Source organism: Pongo pygmaeus, chromosome 1, assembly GCF_028885625.2.
Source record: "Pongo pygmaeus isolate AG05252 chromosome 1, NHGRI_mPonPyg2-v2.0_pri, whole genome shotgun sequence".
Lineage (NCBI taxonomy): Eukaryota > Metazoa > Chordata > Mammalia > Primates > Hominidae > Pongo > Pongo pygmaeus.
The window spans coordinates 154131357-154144986 of record NC_072373.2 but is presented as its reverse complement, the minus strand read 5'-3'; the positions used below and the strand labels follow the sequence as shown (position 1 = coordinate 154144986).

Below are 13630 nucleotides of genomic sequence, written 5' to 3'. Positions count from 1 at the left end.
TAGATCTACTGATAAATATATATTTTTAACATATTGGTTGATTCATTTAAAACCAACAATAATAAACTTAATAAACCAATTACATGTTAACAGAAATAACATAATTTTGTGAAAACTATTTTTTAAAACAAAAACATTAGTGAACATAATGGTATTGCTTTACAGTTTGGCTAATTTCTTTAATATCAGAAGACAGCTGGATTCTCATTTCTGCTTCTGCATTCAGTCTATTGTGATATAGCATATCATGTAACTTCTGAAAAACTTCACTGTACACAGGTAAGATAATTTTAAATCAAGTTTAGCCTAAAGCTGTCTCCTTACACATTTTAAGTACAGCCTAAAGGTTTCTCTGTACATCATGAACTATCACATAAATGGAATTGTAAACAGACTGTGGTCTACTGTTGTGCCAGTCACTGAGTTTTGGCCAATCAAATGTGGCCAACTGTCCAAACGAGGCAAATGCTGAGTTGTAACCAACTCAGCTGTTTCTGCACCTCACGTACATTTTCTGTAGGTCACTTTCCTTTTTCCATGCATTCATCTTCTTCCTCCATGTGGCTATGCTGGAGTCTCCGAGCCAACTCTAGGTTGGGAGACTGCCTGATTCACGAATTGTTCTTTCTCAATTAAACTCTTTTAAATTTAACATGGCTAAATTTTTTTAAAACAAGAATGAGGGTAAAAAAGGTCAATAACATATTAGTATTACTATTTTTAGATACTGACCTCACAGACTCCCTGAAAGGATCTTCATGACCTCTATGGTTCCTTAGACTTTGAGAACTATTGATGTACAAGGAAAAATGCTCTTGGTGGTAAGATTACAACTCTATATAAAAGAGATAAAAGCATCAGTCCCATGAATTAGCATGATAAAACCATTGTAAAATGTCTTTATCACTTGTAATCACCAATGCTCCATAGAAAATCCGACCACAATTTAAAGATTGTTTTACATTAGGGGTCCATAACCTTTTAATTCCGAAAACACTAAGGGGTAAGCATGAAACAGCAAAGATTCTGACATAGGAGAACAAAGCAAGGAAAAAAAAAAAAAGAAACAGGCCGAGCAAGGTGGCTCCTGCCTGTAATCCCAGCACTTTGGGAGGTCAGGAGTTCGAGACCAGCCTGGCCAACATGATGAAACCCTGTCTCTACTAAAAATACAAAACTTAGCCAGGCATGATGGTGCATGTAATCCCCGCTACTCAGGAGGCTGAGGCAGGAGAATCGCTTGAACCTTGGAAGAGGAGGTTGCGGTGAGCTGAGATAGTACCACTGCACTCCAGCCTGGGCGACAGTCCAAGACTCTGTCTCAAAAAAAAAATTAATAAAAGAAACAGAAACAGACTTATAGACCAATGATAAAGAAGTGACAAAAGAGAAAGAGAAAGAATTTCTGTTGTGGGAGTGGGAGACTAATGATAAAAATTGCCTTTGGATGGCTCAGTTGTTCTCATGTTCATTAGCCATTCTGATCTAACAAGTCAGCTTTGCTCAGGCAGCCTGGTTCTGAACTGTGTGCCCTAAGGCCTTCCCCACAGAGGGGGGCCCAAGGAGGAGACACCATACATCTGAAGCCATATGTTGGTCTAACATTACTCCGTAGGTTGCAAAAATAATCTCCACCTAAGCTTTTCCGTCTCCAATGCCAACACATCATTTCTCCAAGTGAAATTCTGGCTTTAATACTATATGTGTCATAAAATCCACCGCAGGTGAGTGTGACCGAATATAAAATAACTTAGTGCCCCATTTGCCTGGATCAGAAATCCAGGGAGTATACTCAGACAACCCCAGGAGTGAGGGAAAAGGGAGAAACTTTATCCTCTCCAAACTAAGCATCAAGCAAAACTCAGCTTGTCTTTCCAGAAAACACAATGGTTTGGTACAAGACATTCAACAGCAAAACTCTACTAACACTCAACTTTTTCCAAAAAGAGCCACAGGAATCCACAACATCCTTACATGGCCTTAAATATCAAAGTAACGTGTAAGATATCAGAATACGTCTTAATGAGCCAGGCACAAGTTTCCAAAGAAGTTCTGCTGAGTTCTACTCAGTCTTATAGAACACAAGCCCAGCTGCTGCTAAAAGTAAGGCAGCTTGAAATTTCTGTGCTGGGTGAAAGGTGGCCAAAATGTCAGTGATCTGCTTATTCCCCTTGTGGGAATGGGACTTGGTACTCTGCTATGCATCTGACACCACTGAGAAAGGTTATTTGAGCCCAGCAGGGCTGGTAGCAAAAGTCTAAATGCCTACCGGCTTACAGCTAGAACATACGTACCCCATTGGATTGTCATAGTGTTGTGTACAATGTACCTTTTTTTTTTTAATCTCCAAAACTTCCTCTTTTTCTTTCCCTTTTTAAAAATGCAAATGAGAATGGCACTGGCATCTCAGGGTTTTAAAGAGCAGAGAGTGCCTATTGTGCAGTGATGTGTGACTGAATCCAGCAAGGAGGTTAGAGACACGTTGTCAAGAGCGAGCTGCAAATCCATGGGCTTAAGAAGGCCATGACTTATTTACAACGTCTTATTTGCCACTGGTGTCATTTGAGTTTTTATGGGTTTTAATAAAGAGTAATATACATATATTGTTCTCTTTTGGAAAACAATCTTGTTTGAAATGTTCCTGAGATTCTTGTTAACAGTTATCACTTTGTTTTTGCAGTTCCAGCTTAGCACAGAATAAAATCTGGACTGCGTCAGTTTGTAAAGATCTTATGTCTACTTGGTCATCAGGTAAAATTCCTTTCTGTGTTGTGAAAAGAGGCAGACTGAAGTCATTAGTCACTGCCAATGTTGTATCAGTTCTTGCTGGTTTACTCTCATAGCACTGGAGACATTAATAAAATGGGCTGCCAAGGCCCCTTGCGGGCAAACTTGTAAAGTAGGAAGCAATTCTCTTTGGTTGATTCCTTCTCAAAGGCAGTGGGTGTTGTAGCATCAGTGAAAAGAATTAAGACCATTGGCTTTGCAATCAGAGAAATCTATGATTAGATTCCGTTTCTTCGGAATTGGTTCAACAAATATTTAGTAAGTGCCTACTAAGTTCTGGTCTCTTTTCCAGGCATTGAGATGCAATAGTGGGAAGAAAACAACCATGGGTGCCTGTCTGCTAGTTGGGGAGGCAGCCACTAGCATCCCGGTGACAGGCTCGAGGCTCAGCCTTATGCTGAGCAGTTTTTTACCTTTCAGCTGCAAACCTTCCTTTCTATACAGTACTCCATGGGACTGGGCTAGGACTCTTCCTCTTTTGCCCACTAGCTTCCTGTAAGGGTCTATGTATCAGTCTGTCTGCATACTGCTGATAAAGATATACCCAAGACTGGGCAATTTACAAAAGAAAGAGGTTTATTGGACTTACTGTTCCACATGGCCGGGGAGGCCTCACAGTCATGGCAGAAGGCAAGGAGGAGTAAGTCACATCTTACCTGGATGGCAGCAGGCAGAGAGCTTGTGCAGGGAAACTCCTGTTTTTAAAACCATCAGATCTTGTAAGACCCATTCACTATCACAAGAACAGCATGGAAAAGACCCACCCCCATGATTCAATCATCTCCCACAACAGGTGGGAATTACGGGAGCTACAAGATGAAATTTGGGTGGGGACACAGAGCCAAACCACATCAGTCTGCAAATAGGGATGCTAGAGAGAGACTAGCGTCTAGTGGGAGAAGGGGCTTTCTTCTTGTTTTTTTGTTGTTCCTCTCAGCATCATCCCAACAGTGACCTTGGCCTGACAGCAGCAGTTGGTTCCAGTCTCCAGCCTTTTTTGAAAACCTGAGAACCAGCCTGTTGGTATGTTCTCAGAAGTAATGGCAAGAGCTGGGTCATGCTCCTCTTCAGAGGGCTGAGCCCCAGCTCTTTCTCTGAGCTTCTGGGCTGTGATTATTCCAACCTCTTCCCTGAACAGCAGCTGCTCCTGCTGTTGTACATCAGAGTTACCCCGGCGATCCCTGTTGCCTATTCAGCCCTCCACCATCTGGAAAACCAAGTCCCTACAGTAGATTTTATGTTAAAATGCTTCATGCGGTTTTTGTTTTCTTGACAGGATCCTGATATACTCATACCATACAAGCTTATCTTAAGACATTTGAGATTTGTAACAAGTACGCTGGGGAATAGTCAACTGGTTATGAAGCACATCATCTTGATACATTCACCATTTTCAATAATGAAAAAAGAGCAAGAGAGTACATGTATGTATTTACGTATTTTGTATAATTTCAAAGAGGAAGGTAAAAATGTCCGTGCTTACTTTCAACAGATCAACATGACATTTTTGTGAAAATGAAACATATCAGAGGTAGCTTTTCTTACACATTCGTTTAGACCTATAAAAGAAATAATTTCGTGACCTACCAAACCATAATTGGATAATATAAACCCATATTCTCCCAGTTTTGTTTATTGGGAACAAAGCTTCTGCTCGCGGTCATTCTTCAACCTCTTTTCTGCAAATTCATTTTATTTCTGTCGTCTCCTTATATGATACAGATTAATTTAACCTGAATATGTGTGGATTCTATTGTAAATAATGCATTTAACAACAATCAATAATGCACTCATATCCACTTTTAAGCCCTGCCCTTACTACTTCTTGATGTTAATTTCTAAGTATAGAATACACTTTTCCCTAAATGCAATCTAGCATGTAATGCACTGGATTTTGGAGAGCCAACTTTATTTAAATAGGATCGGTGACTCGCTCTCAGATATTGATATGCAATTCCAATTCTGTCAGATTCATAATTATACACTTAATAATCTTCTACTATGAAATGAAAGTAGTAATCTGTATATCTGGCTAGCTATCTACCTATTTAAATATCAAGCCTGTCTGTCTCTCTATTTACCATGCCCTTTTAAAGTTGCTTTAATATGTTCTAATAGATGGAAATCTGGCAAGAAGAAATAGGTCTTTGTTCACAGACAATAGGAAAAAGCCTAAAATGTTTAAGTTCAGTTTCACTTAATTTTAAAAATGCACAAACAAGATGCCTCTAAGTGAAAGACTAGAATGAGTTTAATTAAGAATTAAATGTCCGCTGATGAGTCTTTGTACAGGTTTTACAAGTTGCTGTAGTTCCCAAGAACTAAAAAGTGAATCACTATAATGACTCAGTAACATACCCTTTTATAAGTCAGATTTTCCAATTTCTTGTTAGTTTTTGATTGAAGAGGACTTCTTTAAATTGTCAGATGAAAGATCATGAAAAAATAATCATTGATGATAGATCACTGTGTGATTTTTGGCATCTAACTCAGGAGATAAACTGGTAACTTAGAACTCTTCATTTCCATCAGATGATTACTCAGCACTTATATGCATTAAAAGATGGTAATAAGGATTGAACTGATGTTGAATCCTGTTTCATTTCAGCATTAAATAATATTCATCCAAGCTTACCTTAACTGAGAAAGAAATATATTGCATTCAGAAGTGGATTTCCAATAGCATTTTACTTTTTCTGTACAATAATTACATTTCAAAATTTGCAACATACTTATATTTATTTAATCAACCATGTACAACTAATAATTGTAACAATAACAGTACAGAAAAATAATCTAATACTTACAGCTTCATGTTTACAAAACAAAAAACTTTTTTCTTATAATTTTCAGTTTCAAAATATGTTTATAGCAGAGAAATACGGTAGGGCTATCAATAAAATACTTCCAAGCATAACATCATATTACATTAGGGCAAAATTATGTGAAGGAGGTGGAATGAAAAAACTTCACAAAGAGGTAAAATATTGGGTAAAATGTCCAGTCATCAAAGAGCGTGGTCATTGATATTGTTTGCTTCGGTGTCTCCACCCAAATCTCATCTTGAATTGTAATCTCCACATGTCAAGGGAGGAACCTAGTGGTGATTGGATCATGGGGGCAGATTTCCCCCCTTGCGGACCTTGTGATAGTGAGTGAGTTCTCACAAGATCTGGTTGTTTGTTAAATGTCTGACACTTCCACCTTCTCACTCTCTGTCTCCTGCCCCCTTATAAAGAAGGTGCTTGCTTCTCCTTTGCCTTCCACCATGACTGTAAATTTCCTGAGGCCTCCCCAGCCATGCAGAACTGTGAGTCAATTAAACATCTTTTATTTATAAAGTACCCAGTCACAGGTAGTATCTTTATAGCAGTGTGAAAATGGACCAATATAGTCATGTATCTTTTAAATAGATGATAATGTGTATGAAAACACTATGGCATTTAGATTTCATTGCATTTATTTAAAATTGTAATGAAACACTTGATATTGCCAGAGATGGTGGCTCATGCCTGTAATCCCAGCACTTTGGGAGGCCGAGGTGGGCAGATCACGAGGTCAGGAGTTCGAGACCAACCTGATCAACATGATGAAACCCCGTCTCTACTAAAAATACAAAAATTAGCCAGGTGCGTTGGCATGTGCCTGTGATTCCAGCTACTCAGGAGGCTGAGGCAGGAGAATCACTTGAACCTGGGAGGCAGAGGTTACAGTGAGCCGAGATCGTGCCACTGCACTTCAGCCTCGGTGACAGAGCAAGACTCTGTCTCAAAAAAAAAAAAAAAAAAAAAAAAAGAAAGAAAGAATTGATATTTATAAGTATTTGTAATATGCTGAAATTATGTCTTTGCAACTACTTAAACTAATAGTGAAGTGTTTTAGGTAACAGCCTAAGGATATGTACAGGAGTATCTAGTCTTTCATACTTATCTTAGGGGACAGAAGTAAGAAAATTTGAAGACCTCTGGCATACAGAGACCAGCAAATAGCCAGTTTAGAATATGTAATTCAGGGTTTCTTAATGGTGAATGCCGTCTCTGCATCAGTGAAGAGATTCCACATTCAGCATCAAAGGATATTTTACAAGATTCTCTAGTGTTCTTGGACACAGGACACCATTTCTTAAAGATTGATCACTGCATAATAATAACAATTATAAAATTGCATTCAGCAGCTGGGCACAGTGGCTTATGTCCATAATCCCAGCACTTTGGGTGGCCATGGTGGGAGAATCACTTGAGACCAGAAGTTTGAGACTAGCCTGGGCCACAAAGCAAGATCCTATCTCTCTCAAAAGAAAAAAGAAAAACATTGCATTTAGTATTGTTCTTAAACATACATTGAGGAAAAGGTTTTAGAACTGAAATATTGGGATTCCATTTTTAATATCAGACACTTTTTTTCCTATGCACTGTAGTATCACATGGATTATCCTCTTAGTATACTATTTTAGTGTAAATCATTTGTATGTCTCTTACAGTTTGCTTAGCACATAGAAGACAACTAATAAATGTTGATTTTAATTAAAATTAAATAAGATAAAGGCCATTCGGTCCTTTATGGGTTTTTTTGTTTTTTTTGTTGTTGTTGTGTTTTGTTTTTTTTTTTTTGAGACAGGGTCTCGCTCTAATACCAAGCCTGAAGTACAGTGGTATAATCATGGCTCGACCTCCTAGGCTCAAGAAATCCTCCCACCTTGGCCTCCCAAAGTGCTGGGATTTCAGGTGTGAGTCACCATGCCCAGCTTAGTCCTTTATGTTTTAAAAAAGTACAGCTTCAACTTCAATAAACAAATTTAACTTTAGATAAGTAGAGAGAACTGGTGCTTCACTCCATAACTACCACAGCTTAGATAACATCTCCAACCCAGCCATGTTTCACTGGCCAATGGGGAAACACTGGTTACCTGTCACTTTTAATTATATGCTAGGACTGAAAGGTCACGGACACTTATTTTTGAATAGGACTTTTCAAGTCTGCAGAGGTTATTAGTTGCCGAACCCTACAACTTACAAACTCCTGACTCTGTAGGTTCCTGCCTGAATCTGTTGCCTCTAGACATAACTACAGATTGTAAAAACCATGATTATTCTGGGCAGATATAAAGCTCTTTGCATTGCACACAACAGCAGTGGAAAAAACAAAATTAATCTTGCAGATGTTAGTGAAATGTAAATGTCAACATATTCTCAATTGGGTATGAGCATTCACAAACTTGTCTTCAGGCACCAGGGGTGCTCAGCACTTGAAAAGGAAAATCTCAACTTTGAAAGACGAAAGCAAAGATGCAAGCAGTTTCCTCATGTTCTCTGTTTGCAAATGTGCTTAGCATGGGCTCTGTCAAATCCTTGTTCACAAAACCCAATTTGAGTCATTCTATTTAAATAAGCTGTTAGTGTCCTCTCTCTTACTTTCTATGAAAAAGTGACTATATCATTGAAACTGCTGTTATGCAAGATTTTCTCCATTTCCTGCCTCCAGCCTCGCAAGCTTTTGCCCTAAAATTGATTCCAAAAAGGAGCCAGGAAACATACCCATGGAAAGGGTGTTCTGTGCCAATCCAGCCTTCCTGAAAAGCAAGCAGTCTCTTTGCTTCTGCAGTTTCACATGATCATACCATAAATAGTCTGCGATCCATGCTAGTATGCTTTTCATTTACATTTTACAAGGTTGGCAAGGCCACTCTCAAAATAATTTCACCAACCAGGTGACATGTCAAGGTGTCTCTTAGTTGTATATCTAAAGTTAATTCTTTATTTTCTTAAAACAGCCAAGAAGGGATTCCGAAGATAGAAGAGGAGGCATCAACACCGTGAACATCATGGCTGAGTTATTTTGTGAGAAGGATAAGCCTAAAGTAAAAACCTTGGATTTGTCTCTGTCCTTGAACATGCTATCTGGAAAGAGTTTTCTTAAAAGTATTGTCGTGAACACATCCATTTTCCCAGTATAGTTGAATGCAGGGTTTAATAAATAGAATGAATCTAGTTTTAGTTCCTGTACTGCTTGTGCTTTCAATAACGTCTATATTTGAATAACACATTTCAGTAGGTATGTTTGTTAGCATTGACCTTGTAAGTTGATGAAGAAAGGGTAGTACTACCAACCCTGAGCAGATAAAGAGAATTCTATGTGTTTTACAAACATATATTTATCATTTTGAATTTATATATAGTCAAGGATGCAACTCTTCCCTGAATTTATATAAGCTCTTATTGGTTTCTACAGGTATTCCTCCCTGTAAATATTTTATTAGCCGAGTCAGAGCATTCACATACATTCCCAGTAAGAATGGATTTTAAAGTCAGAAGTTCAGAACCGTTAGCAAGTCTTCCTGCAATACTGCAAAGTAATGGAAAACCTTAGACTCAGCCAGTTTGGTCTTGTTTAGTGAGGGGATGCACTGAGTAACTCCATCTTCAGGTACCAGATAAATAACAGTAAGATGTATTCCTGAGGGTCGCCATCGCAGTTGCACCCCGCCCCATCAGGAGAATCAGTCATGACCACAGCCCCTTGACACTCACGATCTTGGCTACATCGAGGCTCCAGCAGCAAACAGTTTAAAAGCTGCTCATCCACCATGATGAGTTTTGAGGTGCTTGGAACTTCTCAGAAAAGAGATATATTATGGGCATTGATCGTTGCATCAGTGAAGAGGAGCACGTGGCTGCAGAGGTCAGAACAGTTAATAGTCTGCTTTGTTAAGAGGGGAAGGGATAATAAATTAGAGAGCAGTTAATATTGGCACCACTGAAGGCAGTACGGGAATTGATAGGTCTGAGTGAGGGAAAATCTTGTGCCACTACTAACAAACCTCCTAAACCCTTAAGCTCCCTTCAGAGATTATTGCTTTCCTTTTAGGTCTTGCCTGAACCCTGGCTGCACCCCCAGTACAAGCCCATCCCTCAGACCTGTTGAGTGGAGCTATTATTCTTCCATAATGTGCGCAGTACAGGTGGAAAGTTGGGGTGAGTGTTTATTAGTGTTATCAGATGCTCACTGTCACTTCACACAGGCCTGCATTTACCCTGTGTAAAACTCATAGTTTTGGGAGGTTGATCCCACTAAGCTATACCATGGTATACTTGGTACACCGTTGCTTATGGAGCCCTAATGTCATTCTATTTCATGGAAGTCTCTAGCTTTCACTATCACTCTCCATTCCAACTACTGCCATAATTGTAGGATATTTCAGGATCCTGGAGGATAGGGTGAGATTAGAAACCTCACAATTTCCCTGGACTTTCTTAATTTATTGCATTTCAATCACCTAAGATGAGACCTATGGGTTTTCCTTTACCTCTTCCTGTCTATCTTAAGCCCTACCTAATTCTTGATTCTAGAATCCATCGCTACCACCATGCCCTAGTTCAGAATCTTGTGTCTCTCCACTTCCTGATAGCTTCATCCAATCTCTTTTCTGTGTAACCACCAATGTGATATATTTTATTTAAACATAGCCATCTCAGCTAGGCATGGTGGCTCACGCCTGTAATCCCAGCACTTTGGGATCCAAAGTGGACCGATCACTTGAGGTCAGAAGTTTGGGACCAGCCTGGCCAACATGGTGAAACCCCGTATCTACTAAAAAATTGCAAAAATTAGCTGGGCTTGTTTGTGCATGCCTGTAGTCCTAGCTACTGAGGACTGAGGCTGAGGGAGGAGAATTGCTTAAACCCGGGAGGCAGAGGCTGCCGTGAGCTGTGATTGTGCCACTACATTCCAGCCTGAATAAATATAGCCATGTCAATTCTTTATTTAAATACTTTACTTGCATTTTCTATCAATTTTCTACCAGGTGGTATTCAGGATACTTACCATGACATAGCTCCATTAGTTAACCCCATCAGCCACTTCCCGCTTATCTTTCCAGTTCATCTTAACATGCTCACCACTCTCTGTCTTAGACTTTGTGGACAGCAAGATTGAATGGCTTGTAGCTCCCTGTACATACCATTCTATGCCTTGCTTCCATGCTTTTACTCACACTCTTCCCTGTACCTGGACTGCCCTTCCATTCTCCCCATTCTACCTTAATGTACCTCTTGGGACCTACTGTGTGATATTCAGTGGGAAGGCTTCTCACATCCCATGAGTTCAGTAATTTTCCTTCAAGCTCCCAAATTAATCTGGGCACCTTGCCAGCAGTGTACTCATTACTTTCTATCCACTCATTCATTGGAATTGTCTGCTTATGTTTATCTTTCCTTATCTAGGCTTAAATTATAAGTTCCTTGAAGTCTTAGAAGGTATCTTATTCAAATTCCTATTTCAATACTTGGCACAAAGTGGTTATAAGTGAAAAATAATGATAAAAACAGAGACAAAATAATGAGATCCCCCTATGCACAAGGCATTTAATAGGCATTTACATATCATGTATCATTTAATCCTCACCACGGCTAGAAAAGCTGTTTACTGTTATGCCCATTTACATCAAGGCAACTCAGATTCAGAGAGATGGAACACCTTGTCCAAGGTCACCTGGCCAGTGAATGTCAGAATTAGGATTTGAATCCCATTTATTTGACTTCAGATCACACATTCTGTTTACCACAACCACATGTGAAGGTCATCCTGAAAGGATGCTCTGCTTTCTGAATCATAATGAGTTGGAGGGGAATGAAAGCTGCTGATAAAGTTAGCACATTAAGTGTCTGGCTGGTCACCACACTCCAGGGCAAGTGCAGTATTTCGTCATTGCCTGCATTTCTACATCCTTCACCCATGATGGTCCTGTGGTCATGGACATTCAAAGATATTTAATAGATAGACTTACTGGAAAATGTAACTGACTCATAGAGCAAAGAATAGCATAAACAACATGCCATTCAGATTTTGGTTACATAAGTAAATTGAAGACATTACAGAAAAGGAGCACCCATAGACACTGTTTTACTTAGAGTTTTTTTCCCAGTGCTTCATGGATTTACTTACGTGCAGAATTCTTAAATATGAAATTAAAGTTATCAACATAATTAACAAGTTTAACATAGTTTCAAACTTTATTTTGAAGAGAATATAAATATATGGAGTCAGAGATATTCCAGAAAATAGAGAAAATATAGGTGTTATATCTTAAGAACCACCACAGTGTAGTTACAATAAGTATGCATAGATGAAAGCTATGCATATTTCAAAACAAAATTTCTGTGACTTAAATTAGCATCTGTCATTATGACAGCTGCAAACCATCCCCAAAGAGTCTCATCTTTATGTGGGATTCAAGCCAGCCCATTAGTCAACGTTAGATCAAAATCCCTCTCCATTATGCTGGTAAATGGATGTCATCTAATAGAAATGCAACAAATATTTATTGAAAACCTGTTGTAAGACCTGAGCTAGGCTTTGTGGAGGATATGAAGATAGCACATCTCTCCCTTAAGACTCTTACAAAACAGTCACAGATTAAAAGTTAAATCAAAATACAAGGTGTTATATTGAAAGTGGGTCACACAGACAGTGGCTATTACCAGCTCCCCTTACCTTGGTTGATATTTCCTCATAGCACTATTTCCTGAAGTTGTAATATATAAATATATTTGTAGATGTGTGTGTACATACATTATCTGTTACTTAGTGATGGGGATACATTCTGAGAAATACATCATTACCAATGTTGTCATTGTGGAAACATCATAGAGCAGACTCACACAAATCTAGATGGCACCTAGGCTACACACCTAGGTTTTATGGTATAGCCTATTGCTCTGCTCCTAGTGTACAAACCTGTAAAGCATGTTACTGAGCTTAATGCCATAGGCAACTGTAACACAATGGTAAGTATTTATGTACCTAAACATATCTAAAAATAGAAAAATTAAAATACAGTATTATAATGTTATGTGACCACTGTCATATATGTGGTCCTTCATTGACCAAAATGTTATGTGTCGCATAACTGCATCTCTATCTATCTATCTATCTATCTGTCTATCTACAAATCTCTATGTATCTATTGATCTCTATCTCTGTATCTATATCTATCTATATCTATATATAATTTTTGTTGTTGCCCTAGTCTTCCCCATTAGAATTTTAAGTTTAGTAAGGGCAGGGACTTTGTGTGTCTTGATCACCATTGTATTCACAGCAACTACAATTCCTGGCACATAGTAGGTGTTGAGTAAATATTTGTTGAATGAATGAGTGAATTTGGAGAAGAGGGAAGTTACTATAAACAGAACTAATTAAAGAGCAGGGGGCATTTCATTTAGTTCTTGATAAATGAAGATGATCTGGATAAAGGCAGGGAGCTATTTCAGGATGGACATTTAACAAGAGCAAAGGTGAGCTGCAGATAGACCTTCCTAGCTGGAAAGTATGTTTTCTGTTGTACATTATTTAGCCATAGGATTGGTTGGACCAAGTAAGGAGTGTTCTCTAGAGTGTAGGCACTCGACCTATCTGAGAGACTAAGTTACTCAAGTCAAAACAATTTCTGTTTCCCCAAGTTTGTGGCAGTCTGTCTGTGCTTGTAATTGTGGTTTCTTACCACTACCTAGGACTGCACATTCATTGCCTTGCCTGTAGCAAAGGCCTGTAACAAGGCCTGTTTTGAGCAGGCTGTCAGCACTGATGGGCTAAAAGGTCAGCTAACCTGAAAATGACACCTCTTCACCAATGTATTTTGCAGAAAAATCCTTCAGAGCAAGGGCACTGGCTCTTTCAGTGTGTTTTAATTTTTATAATTTCCCCCCATATGCTAGAAGTTTTATCTATCTTGATTTTGCTCTCAAAGCACCCACAAAGATTGATAATCAGCGACTGAAAGCTCAAAACCCCATATATACCTTATCAATCCTCCAGATATGTCTGCATGAAAACTCAGATGTGTGCC

At 38.8% G+C, this 13630-nt stretch overlaps 1 long non-coding RNA gene across 1 annotated transcript in view; it reads left to right on the top strand.

Annotated features, from left to right (window-relative positions):
• The window catches only part of LOC134738508 (uncharacterized), a 158708-nt gene that overhangs the window by 122315 nt on the left and 22763 nt on the right, over positions 1-13630 (top strand). The window contains exons 6-10 of the long non-coding RNA XR_010124233.1: positions 2681-2751; positions 4064-4211; positions 6026-6097; positions 8558-9465; positions 9652-9758. This is a non-coding gene — a long non-coding RNA (uncharacterized LOC134738508). The remainder of the gene's footprint in view (positions 1-2680; positions 2752-4063; positions 4212-6025; positions 6098-8557; positions 9466-9651; positions 9759-13630) is intronic.